Source organism: Pelodiscus sinensis, chromosome 27 (genome assembly GCF_052426305.1).
Source record: "Pelodiscus sinensis isolate ZL-2025 chromosome 27, ASM5242630v1, whole genome shotgun sequence".
Taxonomy (NCBI): Eukaryota; Metazoa; Chordata; order Testudines; family Trionychidae; genus Pelodiscus; species Pelodiscus sinensis.
The window spans coordinates 4,612,260-4,629,618 of NC_143078.1; the positions used below are offsets into that span (position 1 = coordinate 4,612,260).

At 42.0% G+C, this 17,359-nt stretch overlaps 1 long non-coding RNA gene across 1 annotated transcript in view; it reads left to right on the top strand.

Moving 5' to 3' along the window:
- The window catches only part of LOC142820906 (uncharacterized), a 110,710-nt gene extending 93,816 nt beyond the window's left edge, over positions 1–16,894 (top strand). The window contains exon 4 of the long non-coding RNA XR_012897909.2: positions 16,514–16,894. This is a non-coding gene — a long non-coding RNA (uncharacterized LOC142820906). The remainder of the gene's footprint in view (positions 1–16,513) is intronic.
- Positions 16,895–17,359: the final 465 nt, after the last annotated feature.

Below are 17,359 nucleotides of genomic sequence, written 5' to 3' on the forward strand. Positions count from 1 at the left end.
GAGAATCCTAGGACTGACACTGTGTAGCATATAGACAATTACAAAGTCTTGGGCAGGTGTGAACTCCTGATAATACACAGCTGCATTCCAGAGAGATGAGACTTATGTTTATGGGAAGATGTGCATCATTTATGACCTTAGAGATGCATGTGTGCTCTATAAAAGAGAAAAGCAGTAGCGGTGGTATTTAACAGGTGTCTTGAAGAGCGCACACACTTTCCACACACACACACAGAGGCACAGTACCTACTCCCAGAAGTAGTGTAAAAGGAAAATAAATAGGTAAAAGGGAGGAGGAACGAGCAAAAGTAAGACAGCAATTTCTTTAGGGCGTGCATTGAATTTACACAAGTGCACATGAAAGCTGGAGAAAATTCAAAAATTAAATTGAAATTTCAAATATTGAAAGTTGCAACCAGTTCTAGTACACAGTGCCTGGCTCAGGGAGGCAAGATGCTGATTGACTAAAAGTGGCTTCCTAATTAGGAATGCTAGGTAATGGGATCAAACTTGGTTCTGTCTTTACAAAAGAAGTCTCCGGCTACCATTGTGACTCTTGCCCCAGATCTTTGCTTCCTGCTGAAGGTATCACTGCCCTAAAATGCCTGCCCAAAAGAAGCCTCAATTGTGACAGAAGGGCATGGACTTTAGCACAACCTGGACAATCCACTCGTGGCCGGTTACTGGTGGAACCAAGGATTTGGTTCTGCAGCAAGTAGAAGGGACAGAATCGGAGCCCACCAGATGAGGCTTGTCTGCTTCCATGGAGGATTACGGGGTGAGCATCAGGCAGCAGAGTTACTTCCAGTCATAACCCCAACAGCCAGACCTGGTCAGTGCCTAACAATCTGCCAAACAAATCCTTTGTGGGTTTTTTATCGTGCTTAAAAGCCCAGGCAGCGGTTGCGTTGCATTTTCGATTAACTGATGCTGGATGAGGAAGGAGCTTATGGACGGACATGATTTGATTCACCACACCATAACCAGATCATTTGTTCTAGAGACTGTGATGCCTATGGGACAAGATCTGTCTTTGTGTTTGTGCAGCCCCTATCACAGTGGGACCCTGATCCCTGACAGGTCCTTAGGCATCAGTAGTAAGGAATAAATTCCTTGCATAGAATATGCCATAGCGTGATAAAGTATTCCTTTTTCCTCTCAACTGTCTCTTTACAGTTGGCCGAAACAAAATACTGTTTCCCAGTTATTGCCATAAGGGAAGTCTCCAGCTTGCATTATAACCTTTAAGACTTAGAGGGGTATCCATGTTAGTCTGTACCTGCAAAAATGATGCCACCAGACTCCTAATTTTTCCTAAAAACATAAGTCATGTCTGAAATTGATGCAACTCTAATGTCCCAGAAATTAACATCCAGCAGTTGCTCGGGTACTGGGGTGGGACACTTGGAAGCTGTGGGCAGATCCTGTTCGTGTGTCTGTGGAGAGGTACAGTTCCTAGAAAGGAAAGGAGCTGCATAAAGATCTGTGCTCTACGTTCAAAACTTGTAAACTGGGATAGCTCCATTGACTACCCGATCAACACCTGTTGAGGGGCTGTCTAAATGTTGCTGACAAATGCTACTGTAAACTACAAAGCCCAGACTCAGCAAGTGCTTTAGTTCATGGTTATCAATCAAAGCACTTTACGCTTGTGTTTAAAGTTTAAAATTCAAGGTTTGATCATGCACAGTACTCGAAATCCTCTGAAGTCTATGGAAGTTGAGGGTGTTGAGTCCATGTCTGGATTGGGATGCTGGGGAGCAAAGGGGGTTGCAAGCAGGGAAGCAACTGAATATTTAAAGGCTGGAAACATTTGTGGGGAGGGGAGATTTCTCTTGGCTTTTCTATTACCTTTTTTCATTCTTGACAGTAGATCTTGATCGAGGTGATTGTAAGAGCTCATTTCATTCAGCCCATCCTTGATATCTCCTGCAAGAGGCAGGCAGTGATCTCTGCTGTTGCAAGGTCAGTAAGAAATGTTTATTTAAAAGGAGAGAATATGTCCGACTAGTTTTTTGCAAATGTTTCTCTCTCCTCCCACCTACCCTCTGGCTCTTCTACCTTCACTTCCCAGCTGAGCCTTTCTGGAATGTGCTGTATATTTATCGCTTGCTTCCCTGCACACCCATTATGATGAGGAATAATAATGCAGGAGAGCCACTCGGTACCTCTGCTCGGTGACTCAAAGTGGGTTGAATTGTAGCCAACGGCAGGGGGTGATAAATGTAGCGTAAGATGCCTTTTCCACAGCAAACTGCAAATTGCCTCAGCAGCATGGCCCACAAAAGATTCCCGGGGAGCGAATTTATCTCCTATTGTCGGCCCAAAGAGGAAAGCAGAGAGAACCAGGCGTTGTACTTTTTAAAAGCCACATTAGATCTGGTTCAGGCCCAGACACCCGGGTGTTTTAAAGGGCCTTCTGTGGCAAATGTAGATGTGAGATAGCAATGCAGATAAAGGGATTTATTCTTAACAGAAGCCAAGGTTCATTACCATGTAAGCAATCCAATTTTAAGCCACTCAGTTTGAATAATAGTTTTTTTCTCCCCAAAGTTAATGTTGTCATCTAATAACATACGGGTGTAGGGAGGTATGATGCCCATGGAAGGGGAAAATATGATGGCTAGAGAAATTACTCATTAAAGATTATTAGATACTTACTATAAAGAGGAGAAATGCACTATGGGGCTTATCTATCCAAGTACAGACATTTCCACTCATCTAGGGATTGTTACTTAGGTTTTTCTATGGTCCTTACAGCTCTGGTGTCTAAGGGATGTATGGACAGGCAATCGAAATGGAGCATATGGAATGTGTTGATAGATATCTGTATTTATTGAAGTATCCACAAAGATTATCGACTGCACGGCATTAAATGCCTTTTTATTTAATGCACCCCTGTCAGGTTGAAATGGTTTCTATTTGGTCCTCCAAACATCAAGTGACTTTTAATGCCTCATGTTTACTGTTAATATCTGTAATGGGGTCAGGCCTCACCTTCCATGTTTTGGCTGTGCGGGTTCCTGCACTGCTTTCAATCTTCAGCCTTTCAGCCACTCAGTCCTCTGGCCAAATCACACAGCCTTGTGTGAAATCACAAACCCCATCTGGGGTATATCGCTAACAGAAGCCCATTCCAGTGCTCTCTGCAGAGTCTCTCTGAATCCAATCCCTCAGTCTGTTTCTCCACTCAGTAGGAGAGTGGTGCCTCCAGGACTTCTCCAGCTCCCCATTCTGAGCTGGTTTTGGTTCTATCAAGACACCCCAACCTTCTCCCTCCCAGGCCTGGGCTGCTACTGAACTATCTTTAGTCCTGCGGCTCCTTTTGTAGTTCCTCCTGGCTCCTGATTGGCTGGTTCCTCCACAGCCGTTCTAGTTGCCTGGAGGACTTCTCTATGGCCCTTTTGGCCTTAAAGTCTAGCCCAATAAAAGATCATAAATGTTTTCAAGAGTATATTTTTCTTTCATTATGTTAAATGTCCATATAGCAATCATGGTGGTGATGGATTATCATGCGTCTCCTCTCTGTCCCCTCCCTTTCTGTTATGAAAACAATCAAATTCCAAGCATATCCTGTTTTCCTGGAACAACCAAACCCTGACCTTGCTTTAAGTTAGGATAGGAGGAAGCTGTATGCCAAATTTCGTGGTCTTAGCTCTTACCGTTTAATAGGCGTTCTTGAACAAACAAATGGATTCACAAATCTATTTTTCCCATATATAAGGGAGCGGGAGCAGTTGCCATCAGAGGGCATAGGATACAGGGAGGGTTTGTCCATGGCACGTGCGTACTGACTTGGCTAGAATATAAGTCTATTACACTGTTTATAGCCAGTCCCACTCTCACACGGTCCAGAATTGCTTTTGCCACTGCCCATGATGCTTTGCTCCAACAATTAATTCAGTAGATTGAGGAACTTTTGGGAATCAGGAAATCGTTCTATTGAATTCGCTATACACGCTTCCTTTTGGAGGTGATGATCCATAGGTTAAGAACTGCTGCTGTCTGAGGACAAATCTTCTAGAAAGTTCAGTCATTGAAATGTAGGACTCCTTGGAGTAGAGCAGACTGTTAATCGCAAAAGTCCATTATTCTATACTGTATGGTGGCTGGCACCAGTTCCTTTGACCTATCTATTGCTACATATGGGGAGGAGCAAATACCTTCCTGTCCTTTTCCCATTAGAACATGTCCTGAAGCATGGTATGACAACTGCTGATAGCATAACACCAAATGTTGCATCATCTATTACCCTTGGACTTCTTTATTTTGTTCCCCTAAACAGCTCTCCCTTTTGCTGTTTTTGTTCAGAAGCTCCACAGTGATTCTGCCCCTCCCATCTGTTTCCTTCTGTTGTGGATCAGCAAATCACTTTTCTGCAAAATAAATGACATCCCTAAATTCTGGACCAGTAAAAGATGAATAATTAGAGTAAAGCGCAAGTAATTTTAAGTCAAGGCCTTGGTATGTCAAGGGTTGTAAAATTTAATTTGCCAGCAGCTCCTGGCCTGATATCAATTATGTACAGTAAAATGAGGGAAACTGTCCCATATTTCTAGGCAGTGATGGGAAATGCCATGCCCTGCTTTCAACATCACACATAATCTCTGCTCTTATCAATATTGTCATGTTGCTCATCCTGCAGAGCCTGGAATTGTTTCTGTTGGGGGTGGGAGAGTAGGCGCTTTCAGACTAACACACAAAGGTTTGCTCTCCCGTGTGTGTGTGTGTGTTTGTATTTAGAATTATCTCTTTAATGCTTGTTACAATTAATGGGAGTTCCAGAGACAGACAGACAAGCTGAACTCCCATGTGCACAGACTAGACCCTGTGATATCTGCCGGCATCATGCCTTTTCAGATCTGTCAAGTCAGCACGAATCCTATCTCTGTAATTAATTAAATAGCAATTTGGGGCCTGAAGTTGTTACCAATGAATAAATTATTGTAAAGAACATTTAGTATTCAATAATAAAGTTAGCAGAAGATATGATGCTAGCTTAGTCTCACCATGGTTGGAGGGGGAGGTGTGATGCAGTCAAAAATAAATTCTATCTTTCCGCTGGAAAGAGATGGATATAGGCACTGGGATATAGCACACTGGTCTCTCTAATGGGAATTTGGAGAAAGGGATTTTCTTGCACCTCTGCCTTTTTTAAGCTTGGATATTTGCCAAATGATTTCACCTCCCTGGCCATCTCCTTGATCTGGGTTCTATTCCCTTCTTGATCAAGTCTTTCCCTTCCTGCTCTTTGGGACAGGCACCAAATCAATCTCCCTCTGTCTGCACACTGGCTAGCACGATGGGGATATAGATGATTTTGAAATTCAAATAACAAAACAAGCTGTGCTCAGCAGGCTGTGGTGCAGCCCAGAGAATAAATACATGATATATTAGTATATCTCAACAAATAGTATTTTAAAACACAACACTCCTGGTCCAGTTAAATCTTATACTCCCCTTCCTCTAAGTTTTCTAAAAAATGTTGCCCATGTGTTAAAATGTTGTGCTTGGGTAAATGTGTCTGGGACTGTGTGCTGCTATAACAGTTTTTTTTTTGGGGGGGGGGAGTAAAATTAAGGTGAGAAAGCAAGTAGGAGAGGGCTCACATTTGTAAATGCTTTGTGGATCTTCTGTGAAAGGTACTGTGCTTGCAAAGTATGGGAACCAAAATCTGTACAGATGGATGAAATGACACCTTCACCATATCAATAACCATGCCTGCAAATAATCCGCATGTGCATAATTTTGCAAGAGCTGGGATGATTCAGGGTTGGAATATTCTAATGTTTTCCCTAGTTCAAACCTGTAAAACTGAATCCTTTGTACTGTGAGGAATCCTAGCATAGGCATTTAATCTTTCATTGCAGAAAGCAGCTAGAGTATTTCAAGTGATTATAATCTGTAAATTAATTAGCCCGATACAAATTACTAAATCGGAACCTGCACGCAGCTGGGCTATGGGACGGTATCATCCTCTAACAGGGCAGGTGCCTCCTGCTGCTGCTCTCTAAACAGCTCCTGGCCCTAGTGCTGTCTGCTAAATATGGAGTGTGAGTTGGCCTAAGACATACTAGTTATGTAGTGAGCATGTTAATGTCTTGGTGGCTGTACATGCATTAAATGGAGCAGATTAAACCTGATATCTGGCATTAGTGATACGATGGCAGCAGTATTGCACAAGGTTTTTTGATCCGTATCTAACACAAAGCTGTCTTCTGCTCCAAAGACAGAATGCTGTAGGAAGCCATCATATCGCTTTGGCTTCTGAGACTTGTCAGATAAAAGGGAGGGAAGCTCAGAAAACAGTATTGAGAAAATAACAGGTGTCCCTAGTGTTTGTCAAGATTAAATGAAGTTTCCCAACTAAAGAAGTTGAAGTTCTGTAATTGAAGTGCCCAGAAAGGGGAACAGCCTTGATGGCTTGTGTTCTCTTTGGTTCTTCATTAGACAATGTCTCTGCACGCTTCCATATGTCTGAGATCGCTTGTATCATGTATGATGCAAGGGGCAATATTCTGAAGTTCCTATGTTCAATTTTCAATAGTCCCTTAAAACCCCAAGGGCCTACATTTTTGCTGACACTCAGTAGGAGCGTAACTCCCAAGTTATGTAAGCACTTAAGAAAATGTAATGCATTCTCATTAACCAGCTCTCTGCAGGATAGAGCCCATGATTGATGTGTTGCACCTAGGAACAGTGCAATACACAGACCAGGGGAGCAGACCACTGGGCACACCTGAAATGCAAGTAATCATTCAGCATAATAGAAAAAGGAGCATTCTTGTGACAAGTTGAAGACCAAGCCCCTTAACTGTAAATTCGGAGTTAAGTAGGAGTTGAGCAAACTTATTCAGGAGTCTCTCCCTTGTTTTAATCAAGAGCAGAATCTGGCTGATAACTCATCCTGTTGCTTGAATCCCTAAGCTTTCCTGCTTTCTAAATCCTTAGAATCCTGACACAGTATTAGACTGAATGAAGCACTAGAAAACATGCTGTAAGAATCAAGCTTAGACAGGTCCCTGAAGGAAGAACTGAAAGGTCTAATAGGTCTTTTCCCCATCTCTTTCTGATGGCTTTCATGATTTGCTTTGCTCTGCTATGGGAATAAAGGGAAAGGCAAACACCTGGACAAATTGTTTCTAGCCTTGGATACTAATGGAAAGAAAAATGTCAGAGCAGATGAAAATGAGGTCACTTTTGCTAAGGGAAGGCAGTTGATGAGATCAGAATGCTGCCATCTACTCTGTCTGGCCTTTCATTAGAGGCGAGAGAACACCCTGATTAATAGGAAAGGCCAAGGGTGGCATCAGCCTGACAAAGTGAGATACTCAGAGTGAAAATCAAACCCCCTCTAGCCAGGTCTTAGGCTTCATTTTTTGTGGGCGGTTTGTTTGTTTTGCAGCCAAGAATTGGGGGAAAATCAGCAACTTCGCTTGATCCATCCAGGTTTTCACATTGCATCCCTTGCTGCAGTGCTGTATAAGAACTGAGAACCAAAAGGGACAGTTGTGTGGTGTCTTTTTTTCTCTCTCCCTTTCTCTTGAAGCAGCTGGGGCCAGGGACTATACCTTCCTTGAATGAGTGTTATAATAACTGCAGTTAGGAAGTCACAGCATTGCTGAGTCCAATATCGCCTCTGATAAGCCCATTGCTTCTTGTCCTAAATTGCAGCAAGGGAGGTTTAGGTTGGACATTAGGAAAAAATTCCTACCTGTTGGGGTGGTTAAACACTGGAATAAATTACCTTGAGAGGTTGTGGAATCGCCATCACTGGAGATATTTAAGAGCAGGTTGGTTGGACATCTGTCAGGGATGGTCTAGATGGTGCTTGGTCCTGCCGTGGGGGCAGGGGACTGGACTTGAAGACCTCTCGAGGTCCTTTCCTGTTCTAGTGTTCTATGATCACTTCCTTTGGGCTGACTACATCTGGAATAACCATGTCAGAATCTGCAGCCTTTTCTCATGTTGCACATCCCTTACCCAGGCCAGGGTAGTTCTATTGCTTCTGGTGCTGTCTTGTAAATGAGCCACAGAATGGAGTTGTTCAAGCAAGGCAGGATCTTTTGCTACCTGAAATGCTGCTCCCCTCATTTGGTTGTGGTTGTCCAATGTAGAGGGCTCTTGCTCAGGATTTGGGAAATCTGGGTTTTTTTCTGGCACAGCTGTTGATCTGCTATATGACCCTGAGCTAGTTGCTTCTCCTGTGTGTATCCCTTATTGGACTTCCTCATGTCCTTAGATTTTAGAATTCTTCAGGGCAACAACTTGGTGCAGCAAGCTGCCTACTGGACTTCTCGTCCGCTTGGTGCCTCTAGATGCTACTGGAATACAGGATCTGGCCCTGTGGGGTTCACTTCAGGAACTCCTAGATGTGACCATGCTGCTCTCTGCAGTGATAGAATCCACCCCTAATCTTCGGGTTCTTCAGCACACAGGGTCTCATACGGTGATGCACCATTATCTGAAGGTTTGATGGAAACCTGTCCCTTGAATCTTTGGAGAAAAACAAGACCGAGGCCTCAAAAGCATCCAGAATTGCCACTTGCTTTTTGCTACCAACCTTCTTGGGATATGTCTGCAAATATGACATCTCCCCATTCTACCACCAGACAGGTTGGGATTGGAAGCATGGCAATCAGAGTCAAAAATGTCTCTCTGGAGCAAGAACTAAAGAAGCACATTAGAAATTCATAGGCATTGTTGCTGAAGTTGAGGAGGGGGGAGTAATTGCAGCAGCTGTTACTAAATAATTAGATTTTCATACTGCATATGGCATTCTCTTACGACGCCTGACACAGTGTACATGTGTTGGTCAACAAAACATTATGGAAAGTCATTCATCATTTACTGGGTGTGAGAATTTCCAATTAAAGTTGAGCTCAACTTGAAATTGTGAAATATATTCCTCCCTGAGCTACCATGCATGCCAAAAAGGGAATATTACTGGCAAAGCATCTTCGAGAAGCTAGGTGATGAAAATGAATGGACTGCCCAGATAAACCAATTCTAGAGATTAGGAATTTAAGGAGAGAATCTTAACCAAAGTTTGTGGTGCTGTCTTTGTTCCCCTGGAAGTCCAAGGTTTAAATGTCCTCTGAAATCAGAGGGAATAGTATTAGGCCCATGTTCAGTGTGCTCACAAATATGAACATGAATATCATATTTTTAAAGGGTATGTGAACTTTGGCACAGGCTTGAGATGAGTTGGCACTAGTGCTGTGCATGTATATTACAATACCAAGCAGCTGTCCTTGCGTTTGAATGTAGGACCCAAAGTTGCTCAATGAGTCAGTGGCTACACAGGGAATCTCGACCCCTTAAAATAAAAAGGCAAAGGGACAACTGAAGAAAATGACACTTAAAAGAGGTGAAGGAAAAGATGCTTTCCGTATGAGCCTGTGGAATTCACTGCTTCAACATGTTACTGAAGTCAAGAGATTAGTAGGGTTTGAGGAAGCACTGAATATTTACAGAGTTAATATAAGATACCCTGGTTACATGAAGATGATATAAGGAATATCACTTCAAGCTTAAGGGATTATAAAGAAGTTTGCCCTATGACCAAGTTACTCTATGGGGGTTTTGTTCAACAAGCCCTTAAGTAACAATGGGAAAGAGATGTATTGTGCTGGACAGGCCAACTGTATGGCTCTGTGCAGTACTTCCAGGTTTCCTAGATGTCATTCTTCTGCTAATCTGGAGATTGCACCCTTCTTCCCCTCCCCCCGATAAAGTGCTCTTAAAGTTAGTCAGTCAAACCAGCCACCAGCTTCAATTCCATTTGAAGTTATCCATTAAAAAATGGAATGAGTGTTCTGTGGCAGAGTTAGACACCCAGTAGTCATTTGTGACTCAGCCTCTTTCTAGTTTTCCATTGCCATCCTCTCTTGCAACACTGATTGGCCTGGTTGTCTGGCTATGCTGGTATATTTGTTACCATGGCTGGATGATTCTTACAACACATGTTATGGGGAAATAACAATAGTCCCACATTTTAAAACTGATTTTCTCTGGTTTCCGCTTCAAAATGAGGATTCCACAAGAAACTGATCCTGTCAGGAAAATTTTCCCAATAACTTGATGATGCTTCAGTTGCCTTGCTAGGTACCTGTCATAGCTGATGCAATTTTCTCCATGAGTCTGTCCTTCATTTGAAGATTGACTTTGTGGATCTTATAAGGCTGCGTGCTTACTAATCAATTACCTTGGAAAACTGTTCCTTAGTGAATTTTCATGGGACTATAAAAGGAAGGAGGTGTTGAGTGAAATTTCAGAGTCCCCTGATAGCAATGTCACACTCTGAGGGAGCGTGTAAAGGCAACCACAAAGTTACAATAGTGTACCTGACATTGCACACACAGATCAATACTTGGATGCTGAAGTCAGAGGGGTTTGATGTTTAGAGGTGCTCATATCCATAGGCACCTGACATGGTCACACATGAGCCATGTTTTAGGAAAAAGTGTTTTCCTCTGCTTGAACTTGCAATTGTACCATGCAATAGGATCCAAAACAGTTTTCCCCTTCTCTTAAAAAGAGAAAGCTTCTACTTTCTCTTTTGCTCATCAGAATGATGGTATATCAAACTATATGTGCCAACAGATGGAGGATGTGAGAGGAGGGGAAATGAAAGTTCATCTGTCCCTATGTGGTCAGAGCTGGGTACAAGAATATGATCCCTATGTTTGGAGAAAAAAGAATCTGAAGACATATTACTTCGCTCCCTAGCTCACGTGTTCTGGCCACCTCCTGTTTATCAGAGAGGCTGTCCATCTGCTTAATTAGCTCAAACGAATACAATCCCCTCTACTTAGCCTTATAAAGTAGGCTTTACTGTCTTTTATTTTACAGGAGATGACATTGGCTGTATTACTTTAGAGGGGTCACATTTACAATTCTTATTAGAGTGGAGAGAAGCTGCTGGCCACCCTGTACAGCAGGATGGAAGAGCAATGCATTTCAAAGTTACCTAGGTTTCTTCTTAAAATCGGATGAACAGAGAACGCTGAAGATGAAAGAAATTCAATGCTGTTTAAAAAGACTAAGTAATGAAAAGAATTCCTGGGGAAAAAAAATGAGCATGAAAGTACTGAGAAACTTCAGATGTTCATAAGATCCCATTTGGAAGAAAAAAGTGGCCAACTTCTAGCCTTCAATTACCACATTCTGTGATAAGATCGGGACTGGCACAGTCCTTTTTAAAACCCTAAGCATACTGGGAATTACCTGCTTCTCAGTCAGACTGCTTACATGGAAGAAATGTCTTTTCCCACCTCTATTCGGTACACAGGAATTGCTATGCTGCATTGGAACTCTGGTCTACCTACTCTATCCTGTTTCTGAAATCGGTTGGTCCCCGGTACTTCAGAGAGGTGCCAGAACCGTAGAGGAGGCTGTGATAAGATGACTTACTCATACGTAACATTTCTGCTTAATACCTTTAGGTAGAACTTGGCCAACATACCGAAGCATGAGAATCTGTATGCTATACTGCTCTCAGAAAGGGATGATTAACGTCAACGAAGCAAAGCATTTGCCTATTTTTAATACTCAGTCATTACTAATAAATAAGGAACTTTTAATTGTGAAGCCAGACTAGGGGTGGAAAAAAGGGACATGAACAATAATCTAAAACCAAGCAATTAATTATTTAAAGGAGAAAAGGCCCCAGGCGTAAATAAACATCTACAAAAAAGATCCAGGGAAAAACCCAGTGAAGAAAGTGGTCCATAAAATATCAGCCAGCAACACCCATGCGCTACCTGCCCCCCAATATTCATACCCCAAAGTATTTAAGCACGTGCATGATACTAAGCAAACTAATAGTCCTATTGACCTCAAATAACCTTGCTGAAATAGGGCCATATAATCATAGGTAGAAGGAAAAGGTAAGGCCTGATGTAGTTAAAATTTAATCTTGTTTTTAAAAATTCACCTCTTCACTTATGTCTGACTTTATTGCTTATTCCAGTGCCTATCCCCGAATTACAAAGCAAGTCACCAGTGTCTTACCAGCTGTCCTGAAGCATCAGGTCAGTCCTGCCTATCGTAGAATGCAAGTTGTTGGCTGTGTTGGTGCTCCAGGTAGCCACTGCAATAGCTCTGCTTGAAAGCTAGCATTTATTTTCCATAAAATAAAAGTAAAATGAAACAAGTTTTCATTAAAACATTTCCCTATACTTTGAGATGTTCTTAAACTCACTTTTTTTCCAGCAGAAACTTGGGGGGAAAAATCACCAAAAATGGAAATTGTCATGAAAATATGCATTTTTGTGAAAGCTATAATTCAACAAAGTTCCTTTAAAAAAAAAATTAACCAGCTCTACTCAGCAGGCCACCTCTGTTGTCCAATTTGAGGACTTGAAGTGCCGCTGATCACCAGTAGGCGGAGATAAAGCATCAAACTTCACTTTGTTGGGTTTTCCCTCTTGAAACCACCCAACACATGCACAACTTCTATAACTGACATGGGGTTGGGAAAATTACACACACACACACCCCTCCCCATACACATTGACACTTTTTGTTGAGGTTTTGTAATGAAAAGGCCTTGCTCCTAACAACAAAATGTAGCCAAAAACTACATTGTCTACAGACTGGGACTGATTTTTCACTAATCACACAATGCTCCTTACACCAGCAGAGTTTCAATTGTTGCGTTAACAGTAATGTATTGTATACATTCTCCCTGTGTAGAATATATCTTGCACTTTGTGCTATATACACACTGACTGCAGCATATATAGTTTATACTTGTCTTTTAACTATAAATATACTTAGCCACATGCTCTCACTGTATATATGCATGAAATACTTCTGCCTTAACAGTGTGTCATTGTGTCAATGGAAGGATAAACATGAACGTAGCTTTTTGTAAGCTCAGCAGTAAAGTTGAGTGATATTTTTTTTCCCCAGCACTCCAGCCAGAGGTGGTGTTCTGCCACAAGATGCTTTAAGCCATACTTACTGTTGCAGAAAGTAGTTCATATGCTTTATCATCTGTTAGGACCTGTCAAGCTCATTTTTAGCCTGGATGTTGATTTCCTCAAATAGCGTTCAGGATGCATTTGTTACCTATCTGCACTGTGCCCTTCCTCTGAGGTCATTCTGGAGAGTTAAAATGTTATAGTTGTGGCTGAGGTTTTTTCTTCCATTTGGAGCCAAGTATCTCTGTAGTGAATATTTTTTTTGGAATTGAGTTCAGAGCAGAACTGTGCATCGCAAGGACTGTAGTGTCATTTAGCTTTGCACTGGTGGTTAATTCAGTGAAAGAATAAAATCTTTACAGTGAGGCAGATTTATTATAATGTAAATTGGGTGGCTCTACCCAATAGAGGTGAAACACTATACACACAACAGACTTAAAATAATATTAGAGCAAGCTTCCTATTCAAACTAACCATTGATCTCATTCACTTGGAGATTTATGAATGAAAAACATTATATAAAAACTAGGCATTATTATTGCAAGGGAATTAAAGATTGGTCCTCTAGTTCATCCTATTTTGCAGTGCATGAATAGATACCACACTGAGGTGAGAAATTCCTGCAGCAGTCAGGGTCACTGTTTAAAGGCTCTGTCCTTGGATCGTTGCACGGCTCAAAAAAAGTAGAAAACAAAACCACAGTAAAACAAACGTATCTTCATCTTGACTCTGTGTGGTCCATTCCCAGCTGCTAGCCTGAAAAGAACCCCTCTGCCTGATGGAGTAATTCTAAGATTTTGATATTTAAAAAAAAATACCCATCAACCAGATGGGCAGTGCTATGCAGCTGTAAATGTACTACGTTTACTGCTCCGATACCATAGCTATGGGCTCTTGACAGCTGGACAGACCGATTAGATGGAGGGACAAAGTTTTTAAACAAGTTTGTGAGGCAGTTTCTAAACCTGGTCAGTGAAACCTGGGAAAGAGGGGACGTTTCACAACATCTGCAAAGGTGTGAATGGATTTGGCATACTTCTGGCTTCACTGACAACCAGGAAAATCAAGAATAACTCCACTGAAATTACTCTGCTCAAAATCCTGGTGTGAATAAGCTTGCAGTGAGGTCTACTTTCTGTAAATATTACCACAGGTAATGTGCCCAGATCTCCACTTCTTCTTTTGGCACAGAGGGTGTTGGTGTGTTTCGTTTGGGAATTGGGTATTGATAAACTAGGCAAATATAACTTAGATAGGGCCACGATAAGGTGGGTGCATAATTGGCTGGATAACCGTAGTCAGAGAGTTGTTGTTAACGGTTCTAAATCCTGCTGGAAAGGGATAACAAGTGGAGTTCCTCAAGGGTCTGTTTTGGGACCCGTACTGTTCAATATCTTCATCAATGATGTAGATATTGGGATAGAGAGTACTCTTATTAAGTTTGCAGATGATACCAAACTGGGTGGGGTTGCAACTTCTTTGGAGGATAGGGACATAATTCAAAATGACCTTAGCAAGTTAGAGAAATGGTCAGAGGTAAACAGGATGAGGTTTAATAAAGAGAAATGCAAAGTGCTCCACTTAGGAAGGAACAATCAGTTCCATACATACAAGATGGGAAGCGACTGTCTAGGAAGGAGCATGGCGGAAAGGGATCTAGGGGTCATAGTGGACCACAAGATGAATATGAGTCAACAGTGTGATGCTGTTGCAAAAAAAGCAAATATGATTCTAGGTTGTATCAACAGGTGTGTTGTAAGCAAAACTCGTGAAGTCATTCTGCCGCTCTACTCTGCACTAGTTAGGCCTCAGCTGGAGTACTGTGTCCAGTTCTGGGCGCCACATTTCAAGAAAGATGTGGAGAAATTGGAAAGGGTACAGAGAAGAGCGACAAGAATGATTAAAGGTCTAGAGAACATGACCTATGAAGCCAGGCTTCATGAACTGGGCTTGTTTAGTTTGGAAAAAAGAAGATTAAGGGGGGACATGATAGCGGTTTTCAAATATCTAAAAGGGTGTCACAAGGAGGAAGGCGAAAATTTGTTCCTCTTGGTTTCTGAGAACAGGACAAGGAGTAATGGGCTTAAAGTGCAGCAGGGGAGGTTTAGATTGGACATTAGGAAAAAATTCCTAACTGTCAGGGTGGTCAAATATTGGAATAAATTGCCAAGGGAGGTGGTGGAATCTCCCTCTCTGGAGATATTTAAGAACAGGTTAGATAGACATCTGTCAGGGATGGTGTAGACGGAGCTTGATCCTGCCTTGAGGGCGGGGGGCTGGACTCGATGACCTCTCGAGGTCCCTTCCAGTCCTATTATTCTATGATCCTATTATTCTATGATAGGGGGGCATGATCTGAAACATTCAGATACTTTAATTTCAATGAACTGGTCAGGAGCAAGAGGTACCTAAGGACCCATGAACTCATGAATTAGCCAGGCCAATTTCAAAGGCTTTAGGTAAGCATTCAGGGTGGGACTCAGTGCTGTACCTATGCCAGCCCAAAGAAACAGGGGCAAGGTGGCTGTAAGTTACTCTTTAACCTCCCTCCCCTGCTCATTTCTGAGCTGCCCAGGGGCTTGTGTACTATGACAAACTGTCCTCTGGCTGTCCACCATCCCTGACCACAGCTGTGGCATTCCCTAGATCAGTGGTTTTAAATCTGTGGTCCGTGGATCCCTGTGGGGCCATTTCCCAAAGGATCTGCACCTCAGTGATATTCTTTAGGGATTTGCACATGGTGGGATGGAAGTGGGGATTTGAGAATCACTGTTCAATACACAGAAGTGTATGAGCAGGTTCTTTAGGGCTAGCCTACAGATTAATTCCATGATGCCTGAATCAGGAGAACCCTCCCTTGGATCTGGGGACTGAAGCTGCTCCGGGCCTTTTTCTTTGCCCAGGAGTTTGCATCAGAGTGAAGATTTGGAAACTACCCCAGCTACACCCTTGACTTATTCTTCACTCCCTAATTAAGCTTCAAAGCTCTAAAAGTCCCCAACAGCAGAATAGTTTGAGTTGAGACTTCTTACAATTTTCAGTTTAATGCTGTTGTCTTAGGAGTATTGGGTGCACAATCTCATTTGTAGGTGAACAGCCTGCTGGACTGAAATCTGATGGCTTAGGAGTTGAGGTTTTAAGTTTAATACAATAAGATGGATACATTCTACACAGCATTATTTTAAGCATCTATTTATTAAAATTGAATTGCACTCGAACTTCTGTTGAAAGGTACACGTGACAGCCATATGAATAGCAAGTGAATTCAGTGGTAAGTGCTTATTTCTGTTTTTTCAGAGCTGCCAGATCCTTTGAGTACAGTAGGTTAAATGAATTCTCAACCTTCTATTTAATACAATAAACTTTGTCAGATGTTGTTTTTTGCTGTGTGCAGTACCCAAAGACTAAGATTTGCATAAAAGCCACATTGCATCTGTGAGCATTTTAAGTAGGACGAAAACAGACACGAGTTGCAAGGAGAAACTTAGGAAGGTAGTTTTTATTTAATCTAGCCAAATCAGTATGTAATGATAGGCATTAAAAATGACACTGAATTCAATAAAAAACATTCTTTGCATCCACAGAGTAAACCAACGACAATGCCGGTCAGTTTTACCTAGAAGCTGAAAATACAAAGTAATGCTGTCTTCAGAGATGGACTCTTATTATACTACTACTCTAAGAGAAGATGCCCACATTCAACCAAGGCTGAAGCACAGAGAAATCAAGCAAGTATAAAGTACTGTGTCTGAAACAGTCTGGATTGTCACCAGCAACAGGACTTGTTTCACATTTATGCTAATACCTGGGTATCCTATTAGAAAACATTTGAACTGAAGCTTGGAGAATGCCAGGACCAAATACATTAGCAGCATAGAACATGTTGCAACAGAAAAACTGCAACAACTCTGCAGCTGCCAAAGTACCACTGCCTCCATCATTAAAGTACTGTGTATATGGCCTCCATTCCCATAATATCAGAACACTCCATAATCATTTATGGATATAGTTTCTCAACACCCCTGTGAGAGAGGGTAATGCAAATTGTCCCACTTTATAAAGGGAAAATTGAGGTACAGAAAGACTAATTTGCCCACGGAGTAAGGAATTGCACCCAGGTCTTTAGATGCTTTTACTACTAGATCATGATTGTTCAGTTTTAAGGCAGTTGTAGGGACAACACTTAGCTCCTTCTGCTTAGTGCCCCCCTCAGATTTCTAGAGCATCTTAATAAGTTGCTAGCAGTGCAGGGCCTATGTCACATGACTGAGCAGCTCAGATTCTGCCAAGTGGAGGGCAGTAGTATGAACACAAGCCAGTTCACAAATATTTTCTTCCTAGGGCAAAGCATCTCGCCCATTTTGTGATGACCCAGATGTTTCATTTAAAAAGGCCATGCCTCTAAGTCGGTGGTCACCAACGGGTCAATC